The sequence below is a fragment of the Paramormyrops kingsleyae genome, chromosome 9 (assembly GCF_048594095.1).
Source record: "Paramormyrops kingsleyae isolate MSU_618 chromosome 9, PKINGS_0.4, whole genome shotgun sequence".
NCBI lineage: Eukaryota > Metazoa > Chordata > Actinopteri > Osteoglossiformes > Mormyridae > Paramormyrops > Paramormyrops kingsleyae.
Window position 1 is genome coordinate 15,238,454 of NC_132805.1, and position 14,569 is coordinate 15,253,022.

At 47.4% G+C, this 14,569-nt stretch overlaps 13 non-coding genes across 13 annotated transcripts; all 13 read left to right on the forward strand.

Annotated features, from left to right (window-relative positions):
* Nucleotides 1-407: 407 nt before the first annotated feature.
* On the forward strand, nucleotides 408-571 carry LOC140592849 (U1 spliceosomal RNA). The gene has a single exon (XR_011993302.1). It is a non-coding gene; the product is annotated as a U1 spliceosomal RNA (small nuclear RNA).
* Nucleotides 572-1,500: 929 nt separating this feature from the next.
* On the forward strand, nucleotides 1,501-1,664 carry LOC140592803 (U1 spliceosomal RNA). Its single transcript, XR_011993256.1, has one exon. It is a non-coding gene; the product is annotated as a U1 spliceosomal RNA (small nuclear RNA).
* Nucleotides 1,665-2,593: 929 nt separating this feature from the next.
* Nucleotides 2,594-2,757, forward strand: LOC140592832 (U1 spliceosomal RNA). Its single transcript, XR_011993285.1, has one exon. It is a non-coding gene; the product is annotated as a U1 spliceosomal RNA (small nuclear RNA).
* A 929-nt stretch (nucleotides 2,758-3,686) lies between these two features.
* LOC140592804 (U1 spliceosomal RNA) lies at nucleotides 3,687-3,850 on the forward strand. Its single transcript, XR_011993257.1, has one exon. It is a non-coding gene; the product is annotated as a U1 spliceosomal RNA (small nuclear RNA).
* Nucleotides 3,851-4,779: 929 nt separating this feature from the next.
* On the forward strand, nucleotides 4,780-4,943 carry LOC140592825 (U1 spliceosomal RNA). The gene has a single exon (XR_011993278.1). It is a non-coding gene; the product is annotated as a U1 spliceosomal RNA (small nuclear RNA).
* A 1,073-nt stretch (nucleotides 4,944-6,016) lies between these two features.
* Nucleotides 6,017-6,180, forward strand: LOC140592790 (U1 spliceosomal RNA). Its single transcript, XR_011993243.1, has one exon. It is a non-coding gene; the product is annotated as a U1 spliceosomal RNA (small nuclear RNA).
* A 929-nt stretch (nucleotides 6,181-7,109) lies between these two features.
* LOC140592791 (U1 spliceosomal RNA) lies at nucleotides 7,110-7,273 on the forward strand. Its single transcript, XR_011993244.1, has one exon. It is a non-coding gene; the product is annotated as a U1 spliceosomal RNA (small nuclear RNA).
* A 1,073-nt stretch (nucleotides 7,274-8,346) lies between these two features.
* LOC140592860 (U1 spliceosomal RNA) lies at nucleotides 8,347-8,510 on the forward strand. The gene has a single exon (XR_011993313.1). It is a non-coding gene; the product is annotated as a U1 spliceosomal RNA (small nuclear RNA).
* A 1,071-nt stretch (nucleotides 8,511-9,581) lies between these two features.
* On the forward strand, nucleotides 9,582-9,745 carry LOC140592850 (U1 spliceosomal RNA). The gene has a single exon (XR_011993303.1). It is a non-coding gene; the product is annotated as a U1 spliceosomal RNA (small nuclear RNA).
* A 929-nt stretch (nucleotides 9,746-10,674) lies between these two features.
* Nucleotides 10,675-10,838, forward strand: LOC140592861 (U1 spliceosomal RNA). Its single transcript, XR_011993314.1, has one exon. It is a non-coding gene; the product is annotated as a U1 spliceosomal RNA (small nuclear RNA).
* Nucleotides 10,839-11,903: 1,065 nt separating this feature from the next.
* Nucleotides 11,904-12,067, forward strand: LOC140592792 (U1 spliceosomal RNA). The gene has a single exon (XR_011993245.1). It is a non-coding gene; the product is annotated as a U1 spliceosomal RNA (small nuclear RNA).
* A 1,073-nt stretch (nucleotides 12,068-13,140) lies between these two features.
* LOC140592863 (U1 spliceosomal RNA) lies at nucleotides 13,141-13,304 on the forward strand. Its single transcript, XR_011993315.1, has one exon. It is a non-coding gene; the product is annotated as a U1 spliceosomal RNA (small nuclear RNA).
* A 1,071-nt stretch (nucleotides 13,305-14,375) lies between these two features.
* On the forward strand, nucleotides 14,376-14,539 carry LOC140592851 (U1 spliceosomal RNA). Its single transcript, XR_011993304.1, has one exon. It is a non-coding gene; the product is annotated as a U1 spliceosomal RNA (small nuclear RNA).
* The last annotated feature ends 30 nt before the right edge of the window (nucleotides 14,540-14,569 follow it).

The following is a 14,569-nucleotide window of genomic DNA, read 5'->3' on the forward strand; positions in this document are numbered from 1 at the left end:
AGCATGACAGAGCAATGGGTACTCAGCTGGTCTCTTCTGTGGAACATTTCATCATGCATTTCAGACGTCAAGCCGCCAGATACGGTCGGCGAGACGGCCGTACATCTGTCGAGGCTGTGAGAACGCAGAGAAAACAGTGCGGGAGAGTGCATTTTCCCAAATGTGTCTTTAGAAAATTCCTGACCTCGGCAGAAGGTGAAACCAAAGAAACGCAGAGACGAAACTAAAGGTTACCACGGAAAAGTCATTGCAAGTGTTTGTAAGGAAAAAGAATCATTGAACTGTATCACTCGCATACAGAGAATGTCTGTGCAGAGGATTATGGGAGTCAACGCTTTACCTTCCCACTGCGACCCAGAGTAGGCAGGTGAGTAGGACAACAGGGTCACATGGCCTTCGCTCAACTCATACTTACCTGGCAGGGGAGATACCATGATCACGAAGGTGGTTCACCCAGGGTGAGGCCCAGCCATTGCACTGCGGCTGTGCTGACTTCTGCGAATTCCCCAAATGTGGGAATCTCGACTGCATAATTTCTGGTAGTGGGGGACTGCGTTCGCGCTCTCCCCTGATTTTTGAGGTACGTAACGAGAGAGAACTTCTTTTCTGTGGCGTTTCTTAGCAAAACGCAAGAAGGTCACGTCTGACAAAGACAAACAAGAGAGCGAAAGACGTATGAGCAGTCTGTTGCTTCTGCTAAGTTTTTTTGCACGTGGTTCTCAGGGTGAATTTAATCGGAGCATGCTTGTGGTAGGCTGAGCACCATGACTGATGAAACTGCATGTATCTCCAGGTGCCTTTCTTACTGAACGCAGTATGTTTGTTGGATGAGCAGGTGATGAGAGGAAAATGTAAGCATGCTGTGGCTCGCAGGTTCTTATTAAAGGGTAAAGAGTCTCGTTCCTCTTTGCTTCAAAAAAGCATTTGCTGTATTCAGAGCAGACTGCTGGTAGGGTAGGCTGAGCTGTGAGAGCAGTCTTACCTGAGCCAGAGCCATATAATCCAGTTGAAAGTCTAAAGTCTTAGTCTCTTGCAACTTTTCTTCTATCCTCAGGCTCAGCCCAGATTAGAGCTCTTGCTCCTTCACATATTAAGCATGACAGAGCAATGGGTACTCAGCTGGTCTCTTCTGTGGAACATTTCATCATGCATTTCAGACGTCAAGCCGCCAGATACGGTCGGCGAGACGGCCGTACATCTGTCGAGGCTGTGAGAACGCAGAGAAAACAGTGCGGGAGAGTGCATTTTCCCAAATGTGTCTTTAGAAAATTCCTGACCTCGGCAGAAGGTGAAACCAAAGAAACGCAGAGACGAAACTAAAGGTTACCACGGAAAAGTCATTGCAAGTGTTTGGAAGGAAAAAGAATCATTGAACTGTATCACTCGCATACAGAGAATGTCTGCGCAGAGGATTATGGGAGTCAACGCTTTACCTTCCCACTGCGACCCAGAGTAGGCAGGTGAGTAGGACAACAGGGTCACATGGTCTTCGCTCAACTCATACTTACCTGGCAGGGGAGATACCATGATCACGAAGGTGGTTCACCCAGGGTGAGGCCTAGCCATTGCACTTGGGCTGTGCTGACTCCTGCGAATTCCCCAAATGTGGGAATCTCGACTGCATAATTTCTGGTAGTGGGGGACTGCGTTCGCGCTCTCCCCTGATTGTTGAGGTACGTAACGAGAGAGAACTTCTTTTCTGTGGCGTTTCTTAGCAAAACGCAAAAAGGTCACGTCTGACAAAGACAAACAAGAGAGCGAAAGACGTATGAGCAGTCTGTTGCTTCTGCTAAGTTTTTTTGCACGTGGTTCTCAGGGTGAATTTAATCGGAGCATGCCTGTGGTAGGCTGAGCACCATGACTGATGAAACTGCATGTATCTCCAGGTGCCTTTCTTACTGAACGCAGTATGTTTGTTGGATGAGCAGGTGATGAGAGGAAAATGTAAGCATGCTGTGGCTCGCAGGTTCTTATTAAAGGGTAAAGAGTCTCGTTCCTCTTTGCTTCAAAAAAGCATTTGCTGTATTCAGAGCAGACTGCTGGTAGGGTAGGCTGAGCTGTGAGAGCAGTCTTACCTGAGCCAGAGCCATATAATCCAGTTGAAAGTCTAAAGTCTTAGTCTCTTGCAACTTTTCTTCTATCCTCAGGCTCAGCCCAGATTAGAGCTCTTGCTCCTTCTCATATTAAGCATGACAGAGCAATGGGTACTCAGCTGGTCTCTTCTGTGGAACATTTCATCATGCATTTCAGACGTCAAGCCGCCAGATACGGTCGGCGAGACGGCCGTACATCTGTCGAGGCTGTGAGAACGCAGAGAAAACAGTGCGGGAGAGTGCATTTTCCCAAATGTGTCTTTAGAAAATTCCTGACCTCGGCAGAAGGTGAAACCAAAGAAACGCAGAGACGAAACTAAAGGTTACCACGGAAAAGTCATTGCAAGTGTTTGGAAGGAAAAAGAATCATTGAACTGTATCACTCGCATACAGAGAATGTCTGCGCAGAGGATTATGGGAGTCAACGCTTTACCTTCCCACTGCGACCCAGAGTAGGCAGGTGAGTAGGACAACAGGGTCACATGGTCTTCGCTCAACTCATACTTACCTGGCAGGGGAGATACCATGATCACGAAGGTGGTTCACCCAGGGTGAGGCCCAGCCATTGCACTTGGGCTGTGCTGACTCCTGCGAATTCCCCAAATGTGGGAATCTCGACTGCATAATTTCTGGTAGTGGGGGACTGCGTTCGCGCTCTCCCCTGATTTTTGAGGTACGTAACGAGAGAGAACTTCTTTTCTGTGGCGTTTCTTAGCAAAACGCAAGAAGGTCACGTCTGACAAAGACAAACAAGAGAGCGAAAGACGTATGAGCAGTCTGTTGCTTCTGCTAAGTTTTTTTGCACGTGGTTCTCAGGGTGAATTTAATCGGAGCATGCTTGTGGTAGGCTGAGCACCATGACTGATGAAACTGCATGTATCTCCAGGTGCCTTTCTTACTGAACGCAGTATGTTTGTTGGATGAGCAGGTGATGAGAGGAAAATGTAAGCATGCTGTGGCTCGCAGGTTCTTATTAAAGGGTAAAGAGTCTCGTTCCTCTTTGCTTCAAAAAAGCATTTGCTGTATTCAGAGCAGACTGCTGGTAGGGTAGGCTGAGCTGTGAGAGCAGTCTTACCTGAGCCAGAGCCATATAATCCAGTTGAAAGTCTAAAGTCTTAGTCTCTTGCAACTTTTCTTCTATCCTCAGGCTCAGCCCAGATTAGAGCTCTTGCTCCTTCACATATTAAGCATGACAGAGCAATGGGTACTCAGCTGGTCTCTTCTGTGGAACATTTCATCATGCATTTCAGACGTCAAGCCGCCAGATACGGTCGGCGAGACGGCCGTACATCTGTCGAGGCTGTGAGAACGCAGAGAAAACAGTGCGGGAGAGTGCATTTTCCCAAATGTGTCTTTAGAAAATTCCTGACCTCGGCAGAAGGTGAAACCAAAGAAACGCAGAGACGAAACTAAAGGTTACCACGGAAAAGTCATTGCAAGTGTTTGGAAGGAAAAAGAATCATTGAACTGTATCACTCGCATACAGAGAATGTCTGCGCAGAGGATTATGGGAGTCAACGCTTTACCTTCCCACTGCGACCCAGAGTAGGCAGGTGAGTAGGACAACAGGGTCACATGGTCTTCGCTCAACTCATACTTACCTGGCAGGGGAGATACCATGATCACGAAGGTGGTTCACCCAGGGTGAGGCCTAGCCATTGCACTTGGGCTGTGCTGACTCCTGCGAATTCCCCAAATGTGGGAATCTCGACTGCATAATTTCTGGTAGTGGGGGACTGCGTTCGCGCTCTCCCCTGATTGTTGAGGTACGTAACGAGAGAGAACTTCTTTTCTGTGGCGTTTCTTAGCAAAACGCAAAAAGGTCACGTCTGACAAAGACAAACAAGAGAGCGAAAGACGTATGAGCAGTCTGTTGCTTCTGCTAAGTTTTTTTGCACGTGGTTCTCAGGGTGAATTTAATCGGAGCATGCCTGTGGTAGGCTGAGCACCATGACTGATGAAACTGCATGTATCTCCAGGTGCCTTTCTTACTGAACGCAGTATGTTTGTTGGATGAGCAGGTGATGAGAGGAAAATGTAAGCATGCTGTGGCTCGCAGGTTCTTATTAAAGGGTAAAGAGTCTCGTTCCTCTTTGCTTCAAAAAAGCATTTGCTGTATTCAGAGCAGACTGCTGGTAGGGTAGGCTGAGCTGTGAGAGCAGTCTTACCTGAGCCAGAGCCATATAATCCAGTTGAAAGTCTAAAGTCTTAGTCTCTTGCAACTTTTCTTCTATCCTCAGGCTCAGCCCAGATTAGAGCTCTTGCTCCTTCTCATATTAAGCATGACAGAGCAATGGGTACTCAGCTGGTCTCTTCTGTGGAACATTTCATCATGCATTTCAGACGTCAAGCCGCCAGATACGGTCGGCGAGACGGCCGTACATCTGTCGAGGCTGTGAGAACGCAGAGAAAACAGTGCGGGAGAGTGCATTTTCCCAAATGTGTCTTTAGAAAATTCCTGACCTCGGCAGAAGGTGAAACCAAAGAAACGCAGAGACGAAACTAAAGGTTACCACGGAAAAGTCATTGCAAGTGTTTGGAAGGAAAAAGAATCATTGAACTGTATCACTCGCATACAGAGAATGTCTGCGCAGAGGATTATGGGAGTCAACGCTTTACCTTCCCACTGCGACCCAGAGTAGGCAGGTGAGTAGGACAACAGGGTCACATGGTCTTCGCTCAACTCATACTTACCTGGCAGGGGAGATACCATGATCACGAAGGTGGTTCACCCAGGGTGAGGCCCAGCCATTGCACTTGGGCTGTGCTGACTCCTGCGAATTCCCCAAATGTGGGAATCTCGACTGCATAATTTCTGGTAGTGGGGGACTGCGTTCGCGCTCTTCCCTGATTTTTGAGGTACGTAACGAGAGAGAACTTCTTTTCTGTGGCGTTTCTTAGCAAAACGCAAGAAGGTCACGTCTGACAAAGACAAACAAGAGAGCGAAAGACGTATGAGCAGTCTGTTGCTTCTGCTAAGTTTTTTTGCACGTGGTTCTCAGGGTGATTTTAATCTGAGCATTTTCTCTCTGTGGCGTTTTTTAGCAAAACGCAAGAAGGTCACATCTGACAAAGACAAACAAGAGAGCGAATGACGTATGAGCAGTCTGTTGCTTCTGCTAAGTTTTTTTGCACGTGGTTCTCAGGGTGAATTTAATCTGAGCATGCCTGTGGTAGGCTGAGCACCATGACTGATGAAACTGCATGTATCTCCAGGTGCCTTTCTTACTGAACGCAGTATGTTTGTTGGATGAGCAGGTGATGAGAGGAAAATGTAAGCATGCTGTGGCTCGCAGGTTCTTATTAAAGGGTAAAGAGTCTCGTTCCTCTTTGCTTCAAAAAAGCATTTGCTGTATTCAGAGCAGACTGCTGGTAGGGTAGGCTGAGCTGTGAGAGCAGTCTTACCTGAGCCAGAGCCATATAATCCAGTTGAAAGTCTAAAGTCTTAGTCTCTTGCAACTTTTCTTCTATCCTCAGGCTCAGCCCAGATTAGAGCTCTTGCTCCTTCTCATATTAAGCATGACAGAGCAATGGGTACTCAGCTGGTCTCTTCTGTGGAACATTTCATCATGCATTTCAGACGTCAAGCCGCCAGATACGGTCGGCGAGACGGCCGTACATCTGTCGAGGCTGTGAGAACGCAGAGAAAACAGTGCGGGAGAGTGCATTTTCCCAAATGTGTCTTTAGAAAATTCCTGACCTCGGCAGAAGGTGAAACCAAAGAAACGCAGAGACGAAACTAAAGGTTACCACGGAGAAGTCATTGCAGGTGTTTGGAAGGAAAAAGAATCATTGAACTGTATCACTCGCATACAGAGAATGTCTGCGCAGAGGATTATGGGAGTCAACGCTTTACCTTCCCACTGCGACCCAGAGTAGGCAGGTGAGTAGGACAACAGGGTCACATGGCCTTCGCTCAACTCATACTTACCTGGCAGGGGAGATACCATGATCACGAAGGTGGTTCACCCAGGGTGAGGCCCAGCCATTGCACTGCGGCTGTGCTGACTCCTGCGAATTCCCCAAATGTGGGAATCTCGACTGCATAATTTCTGGTAGTGGGGGACTGCGTTCGCGCTCTCCCCTGATTTTTGAGGTACGTAACGAGAGAGAACTTCTTTTCTGTGGCGTTTCTTAGCAAAACGCAAGAAGGTCACGTCTGACAAAGACAAACAAGAGAGCGAAAGACGTATGAGCAGTCTGTTGCTTCTGCTAAGTTTTTTTGCACGTGGTTCTCAGGGTGAATTTAATCGGAGCATGCCTGTGGTAGGCTGAGCACCATGACTGATGAAACTGCATGTATCTCCAGGTGCCTTTCTTACTGAACGCAGTATGTTTGTTGGATGAGCAGGTGATGAGAGGAAAATGTAAGCATGCTGTGGCTCGCAGGTTCTTATTAAAGGGTAAAGAGTCTCGTTCCTCTTTGCTTCAAAAAAGCATTTGCTGTATTCAGAGCAGACTGCTGGTAGGGTAGGCTGAGCTGTGAGAGCAGTCTTACCTGAGCCAGAGCCATATAATCCAGTTGAAAGTCTAAAGTCTTAGTCTCTTGCAACTTTTCTTCTATCCTCAGGCTCAGCCCAGATTAGAGCTCTTGTTCCTTCTCATATTAAGCATGACAGAGCAATTGGTACTCAGCTGGTCTCTTCTGTGGAACATTTCATCATGCATTTCAGACGTCAAGCCGCCAGATACGGTCGGCGAGACGGCCGTACATCTGTCGAGGCTGTGAGAACGCAGAGAAAACAGTGCGGGAGAGTGCATTTTCCCAAATGTGTCTTTAGAAAATTCCTGACCTCGGCAGAAGGTGAAACCAAAGAAACGCAGAGACGAAACTAAAGGTTACCACGGAAAAGTCATTGCAAGTGTTTGTAAGGAAAAAGAATCATTGAACTGTATCACTCGCATACAGAGAATGTCTGTGCAGAGGATTATGGGAGTCAACGCTTTACCTTCCCACTGCGACCCAGAGTAGGCAGGTGAGTAGGACAACAGGGTCACATGGCCTTCGCTCAACTCATACTTACCTGGCAGGGGAGATACCATGATCACGAAGGTGGTTCACCCAGGGTGAGGCCCAGCCATTGCACTGCGGCTGTGCTGACTCCTGCGAATTCCCCAAATGTGGGAATCTCGACTGCATAATTTCTGGTAGTGGGGGACTGCGTTCGCGCTCTCCCCTGATTTTTGAGGTACGTAACGAGAGAGAACTTCTTTTCTGTGGCGTTTCTTAGCAAAACGCAAGAAGGTCACGTCTGACAAAGACAAACAAGAGAGCGAAAGACGTATGAGCAGTCTGTTGCTTCTGCTAAGTTTTTTTGCACGTGGTTCTCAGGGTGATTTTAATCTGAGCATTTTCTCTCTGTGGCGTTTTTTAGCAAAACGCAAGAAGGTCACGTCTGACAAAGACAAACAAAAGAGCGAATGACGTATGAGCAGTCTGTTGCTTCTGCTAAGTTTTTTTGCACGTGGTTCTCAGGGTGAATTTAATCTGAGCATGCCTGTGGTAGGCTGAGCACCATGACTGATGAAACTGCATGTATCTCCAGGTGCCTTTCTTACTGAACGCAGTATGTTTGTTGGATGAGCAGGTGATGAGAGGAAAATGTAAGCATGCTGTGGCTCGCAGGTTCTTATTAAAGGGTAAAGAGTCTCGTTCCTCTTTGCTTCAAAAAAGCATTTGCTGTATTCAGAGCAGACTGCTGGTAGGGTAGGCTGAGCTGTGAGAGCAGTCTTACCTGAGCCAGAGCCATATAATCCAGTTGAAAGTCTAAAGTCTTAGTCTCTTGCAACTTTTCTTCTATCCTCAGGCTCAGCCCAGATTAGAGCTCTTGCTCCTTCTCATATTAAGCATGACAGAGCAATGGGTACTCAGCTGGTCTCTTCTGTGGAACATTTCATCATGCATTTCAGACGTCAAGCCGCCAGATACGGTCGGCGAGACGGCCGTACATCTGTCGAGGCTGTGAGAACGCAGAGAAAACAGTGCGGGAGAGTGCATTTTCCCAAATGTGTCTTTAGAAAATTCCTGACCTCGGCAGAAGGTGAAACCAAAGAAACGCAGAGACGAAACTAAAGGTTACCACGGAGAAGTCATTGCAGGTGTTTGGAAGGAAAAAGAATCATTGAACTGTATCACTCGCATACAGAGAATGTCTGCGCAGAGGATTATGGGAGTCAACGCTTTACCTTCCCACTGCGACCCAGAGTAGGCAGGTGAGTAGGACAACAGGGTCACATGGCCTTCGCTCAACTCATACTTACCTGGCAGGGGAGATACCATGATCACGAAGGTGGTTCACCCAGGGTGAGGCCCAGCCATTGCACTGCGGCTGTGCTGACTCCTGCGAATTCCCCAAATGTGGGAATCTCGACTGCATAATTTCTGGTAGTGGGGGACTGCGTTCGCGCTCTTCCCTGATTTTTGAGGTACGTAATGAGAGAGAACTTCTTTTCTGTGGCGTTTCTTAGCAAAACGCAAGAAGGTCACGTCTGACAAAGACAAACAAGAGAGCGAAAGACGTATTAGCAGTCTGTTGCTTCTGCTAAGTTTTTTTGCACGTGGTTCTCAGGGTGATTTTAATCTGAGCATTTTCTCTCTGTGGCGTTTTTTAGCAAAACGCAAGAAGGTCACGTCTGACAAAGACAAACAAGAGAGCGAAAGACGTGAGCAGTCTGTTGCTTCTGCTAAGTTTTTTTGCACGTGGTTCTCAGGGTGAATTTAATCTGAGCATGCCTGTGGTAGGCTGAGCACCATGACTGATGAAACTGCATGTATCTCCAGGTGCCTTTCTTACTGAACGCAGTATGTTTGTTGGATGAGCAGGTGATGAGAGGAAAATGTAAGCATGCTGTGGCTCGCAGGTTCTTATTAAAGGGTAAAGAGTCTCGTTCCTCTTTGCTTCAAAAAAGCATTTGCTGTATTCAGAGCAGACTGCTGGTAGGGTAGGCTGAGCTGTGAGAGCAGTCTTACCTGAGCCAGAGCCATATAATCCAGTTGAAAGTCTAAAGTCTTAGTCTCTTGCAACTTTTCTTCTATCCTCAGGCTCAGCCCAGATTAGAGCTCTTGTTCCTTCTCATATTAAGCATGACAGAGCAATGGGTACTCAGCTGGTCTCTTCTGTGGAACATTTCATCATGCATTTCAGACGTCAAGCCGCCAGATACGGTCGGCGAGACGGCCGTACATCTGTCGAGGCTGTGAGAACGCAGAGAAAACAGTGCGGGAGAGTGCATTTTCCCAAATGTGTCTTTAGAAAATTCCTGACCTCGGCAGAAGGTGAAACCAAAGAAACGCAGAGACGAAACTAAAGGTTACCACGGAAAAGTCATTGCAAGTGTTTGTAAGGAAAAAGAATCATTGAACTGTATCACTCGCATACAGAGAATGTCTGTGCAGAGGATTATGGGAGTCAACGCTTTACCTTCCCACTGCGACCCAGAGTAGGCAGGTGAGTAGGACAACAGGGTCACATGGCCTTCGCTCAACTCATACTTACCTGGCAGGGGAGATACCATGATCACGAAGGTGGTTCACCCAGGGTGAGGCCCAGCCATTGCACTGCGGCTGTGCTGACTTCTGCGAATTCCCCAAATGTGGGAATCTCGACTGCATAATTTCTGGTAGTGGGGGACTGCGTTCGCGCTCTCCCCTGATTTTTGAGGTACGTAACGAGAGAGAACTTCTTTTCTGTGGCGTTTCTTAGCAAAACGCAAGAAGGTCACGTCTGACAAAGACAAACAAGAGAGCGAATGACGTATGAGCCGTCTGTTGCTTCTGCTAAGTTTTTTTGCACGTGGTTCTCAGGGTGAATTTAATCGGAGCATGCTTGTGGTTGGCTGAGCACCATGACTGATGAAACTGCATGTATCTCCAGGTGCCTTTCTTACTGAACGCAGTATGTTTGTTGGATGAGCAGGTGATGAGAGGAAAATGTAAGCATGCTGTGGCTCGCAGGTTCTTATTAAAGGGTAAAGAGTCTCGTTCCTCTTTGCTTCAAAAAAGCATTTGCTGTATTCAGAGCAGACTGCTGGTAGGGTAGGCTGAGCTGTGAGAGCAGTCTTACCTGAGCCAGAGCCATATAATCCAGTTGAAAGTCTAAAGTCTTAGTCTCTTGCAACTTTTCTTCTATCCTCAGGCTCAGCCCAGATTAGAGCTCTTGCTCCTTCTCATATTAAGCATGACAGAGCAATGGGTACTCAGCTGGTCTCTTCTGTGGAACATTTCATCATGCATTTCAGACGTCAAGCCGCCAGATACGGTCGGCGAGACGGCCGTACATCTGTCGAGGCTGTGAGAACGCAGAGAAAACAGTGCGGGAGAGTGCATTTTCCCAAATGTGTCTTTAGAAAATTCCTGACCTCGGCAGAAGGTGAAACCAAAGAAACGCAGAGACGAAACTAAAGGTTACCACGGAAAAGTCATTGCAAGTGTTTGGAAGGAAAAAGAATCATTGAACTGTATCACTCGCATACAGAGAATGTCTGCGCAGAGGATTATGGGAGTCAACGCTTTACCTTCCCACTGCGACCCAGAGTAGGCAGGTGAGTAGGACAACAGGGTCACATGGTCTTCGCTCAACTCATACTTACCTGGCAGGGGAGATACCATGATCACGAAGGTGGTTCACCCAGGGTGAGGCCCAGCCATTGCACTGCGGCTGTGCTGACTCCTGCGAATTCCCCAAATGTGGGAATCTCGACTGCATAATTTCTGGTAGTGGGGGACTGCGTTCGCGCTCTTCCCTGATTTTTGAGGTACGTAACGAGAGAGAACTTCTTTTCTGTGGCGTTTCTTAGCAAAACGCAAGAAGGTCACGTCTGACAAAGACAAACAAGAGAGCGAAAGACGTATGAGCAGTCTGTTGCTTCTGCTAAGTTTTTTTGCACGTGGTTCTCAGGGTGATTTTAATCTGAGCATTTTCTCTCTGTGGCGTTTTTTAGCAAAACGCAAGAAGGTCACGTCTGACAAAGACAAACAAGAGAGCGAAAGACGTGAGCAGTCTGTTGCTTCTGCTAAGTTTTTTTGCACGTGGTTCTCAGGGTGAATTTAATCTGAGCATGCCTGTGGTAGGCTGAGCACCATGACTGATGAAACTGCATGTATCTCCAGGTGCCTTTCTTACTGAACGCAGTATGTTTGTTGGATGAGCAGGTGATGAGAGGAAAATGTAAGCATGCTGTGGCTCGCAGGTTCTTATTAAAGGGTAAAGAGTCTCGTTCCTCTTTGCTTCAAAAAAGCATTTGCTGTATTCAGAGCAGACTGCTGGTAGGGTAGGCTGAGCTGTGAGAGCAGTCTTACCTGAGCCAGAGCCATATAATCCAGTTGAAAGTCTAAAGTCTTAGTCCCTTGCAACTTTTCTTCTATCCTCAGCCCAGATTAGAGCTCTTGCTCCTTCTCATATTAAGCATGACAGAGCAATGGGTACTCAGCTGGTCTCTTCTGTGGAACATTTCATCATGCAATTCAGACGTCAAGCCGCCAGATACGGTCGGCGAGACGGCCGTACATCTGTCGAGGCTGTGAGAACGCAGAGAAAACAGTGCGGGAGAGTGCATTTTCCCAAATGTGTCTTTAGAAAATTCCTGACCTCGGCAGAAAGTGAAACCAAAGAAACGCAGAGACGAAACTAAAGGTTACCATGGAAAAGTCATTGCAAGTGTTTGGAAGGAAAAAGAATCATTGAACTGTATCACTCGCATACAGAGAATGTCTGTGCAGAGGATTATGGGAGTCAACGCTTTACCTTCCCACTGCGACCCAGAGTAGGCAGGTGAGTAGGACAACAGGGTCACATGGCCTTCGCTCAACTCATACTTACCTGGCAGGGGAGATACCATGATCACGAAGGTGGTTCACCCAGGGTGAGGCCCAGCCATTGCACTGCGGCTGTGCTGACTCCTGCGAATTCCCCAAATGTGGGAATCTCGACTGCATAATTTCTGGTAGTGGGGGACTGCGTTCGCGCTCTCCCCTGATTTTTGAGGTACGTAACGAGAGAGAACTTCTTTTCTGTGGCGTTTCTTAGCAAAACGCAAGAAGGTCACGTCTGACAAAGACAAACAAGAGAGCGAAAGACGTATGAGCAGTCTGTTGCTTCTGCTAAGTTTTTTTGCACGTGGTTCTCAGGGTGATTTTAATCTGAGCATTTTCTCTCTGTGGCGTTTTTTAGCAAAACGCAAGAAGGTCACGTCTGACAAAGACAAACAAAAGAGCGAATGACGTATGAGCAGTCTGTTGCTTCTGCTAAGTTTTTTTGCACGTGGTTCTCAGGGTGAATTTAATCTGAGCATGCCTGTGGTAGGCTGAGCACCATGACTGATGAAACTGCATGTATCTCCAGGTGCCTTTCTTACTGAACGCAGTATGTTTGTTGGATGAGCAGGTGATGAGAGGAAAATGTAAGCATGCTGTGGCTCGCAGGTTCTTATTAAAGGGTAAAGAGTCTCGTTCCTCTTTGCTTCAAAAAAGCATTTGCTGTATTCAGAGCAGACTGCTGGTAGGGTAGGCTGAGCTGTGAGAGCAGTCTTACCTGAGCCAGAGCCATATAATCCAGTTGAAAGTCTAAAGTCTTAGTCTCTTGCAACTTTTCTTCTATCCTCAGGCTCAGCCCAGATTAGAGCTCTTGCTCCTTCTCATATTAAGCATGACAGAGCAATGGGTACTCAGCTGGTCTCTTCTGTGGAACATTTCATCATGCATTTCAGACGTCAAGCCGCCAGATACGGTCGGCGAGACGGCCGTACATCTGTCGAGGCTGTGAGAACGCAGAGAAAACAGTGCGGGAGAGTGCATTTTCCCAAATGTGTCTTTAGAAAATTCCTGACCTCGGCAGAAGGTGAAACCAAAGAAACGCAGAGACGAAACTAAAGGTTACCACGGAGAAGTCATTGCAGGTGTTTGGAAGGAAAAAGAATCATTGAACTGTATCACTCGCATACAGAGAATGTCTGCGCAGAGGATTATGGGAGTCAACGCTTTACCTTCCCACTGCGACCCAGAGTAGGCAGGTGAGTAGGACAACAGGGTCACATGGCCTTCGCTCAACTCATACTTACCTGGCAGGGGAGATACCATGATCACGAAGGTGGTTCACCCAGGGTGAGGCCCAGCCATTGCACTGCGGCTGTGCTGACTCCTGCGAATTCCCCAAATGTGGGAATCTCGACTGCATAATTTCTGGTAGTGGGGGACTGCGTTCGCGCTCTTCCCTGATTTTTGAGGTACGTAATGAGAGAGAACTTCTTTTCTGTGGCGTTTCTTAGCAAAACGCAAGAAGGTCACGTCTGACAAAGACAAACAAGAGAGCGAAAGACGTATTAGCAGTCTGTTGCTTCTGCTAAGTTTTTTTGCACGTGGTTCTCAGGGTGATTTTAATCTGAGCATTTTCTCTCTGTGGCGTTTTTTAGCAAAACGCAAGAAGGTCACGTCTGACAAAGACAAACAAGAGAGCGAAAGACGTGAGCAGTCTGTTGCTTCTGCTAAGTTTTTTTGCACGTGGTTCTCAGGGTGAATTTAATCTGAGCATGCCTGTGGTAGGCTGAGCACCATGACTGATGAAACTGCATGTATCTCCAGGTGCCTTTCTTACTGAACGCAGTATGTTTGTTGGATGAGCAGGTGATGAGAGGAAAATGTAAGCATGCTGTGGCTCGCAGGTTCTTATTAAAGGGTAAAGAGTCTCGTTCCTCTTTGCTTCAAAAAAGCATTTGCTGTATTCAGAGCAGACTGCTGGTAGGGTAGGCTGAGCTGTGAGAGCAGTCTTACCTGAGCCAGAGCCATATAATCCAGTTGAAAGTCTAAAGTCTTAGTCTCTTGCAACTTTTCTTCTATCCTCAGGCTCAGCCCAGATTAGAGCTCTTGTTCCTTCTCATATTAAGCATGACAGAGCAATGGGTACTCAGCTGGTCTCTTCTGTGGAACATTTCATCATGCATTTCAGACGTCAAGCCGCCAGATACGGTCGGCGAGACGGCCGTACATCTGTCGAGGCTGTGAGAACGCAGAGAAAACAGTGCGGGAGAGTGCATTTTCCCAAATGTGTCTTTAGAAAATTCCTGACCTCGGCAGAAGGTGAAACCAAAGAAACGCAGAGACGAAACTAAAGGTTACCACGGAAAAGTCATTGCAAGTGTTTGTAAGGAAAAAGAATCATTGAACTGTATCACTCGCATACAGAGAATGTCTGTGCAGAGGATTATGGGAGTCAACGCTTTACCTTCCCACTGCGACCCAGAGTAGGCAGGTGAGTAGGACAACAGGGTCACATGGCCTTCGCTCAACTCATACTTACCTGGCAGGGGAGATACCATGATCACGAAGGTGGTTCACCCAGGGTGAGGCCCAGCCATTGCACTGCGGCTGTGCTGACTTCTGCGAATTCCCCAAATGTGGGAATCTCGACTGCATAATTTCTGGTAGTGGGGGACTGCGTTCGCGCTCTCCCCTGATTTTTGAGGTACGTAACGAGAGAGAACTT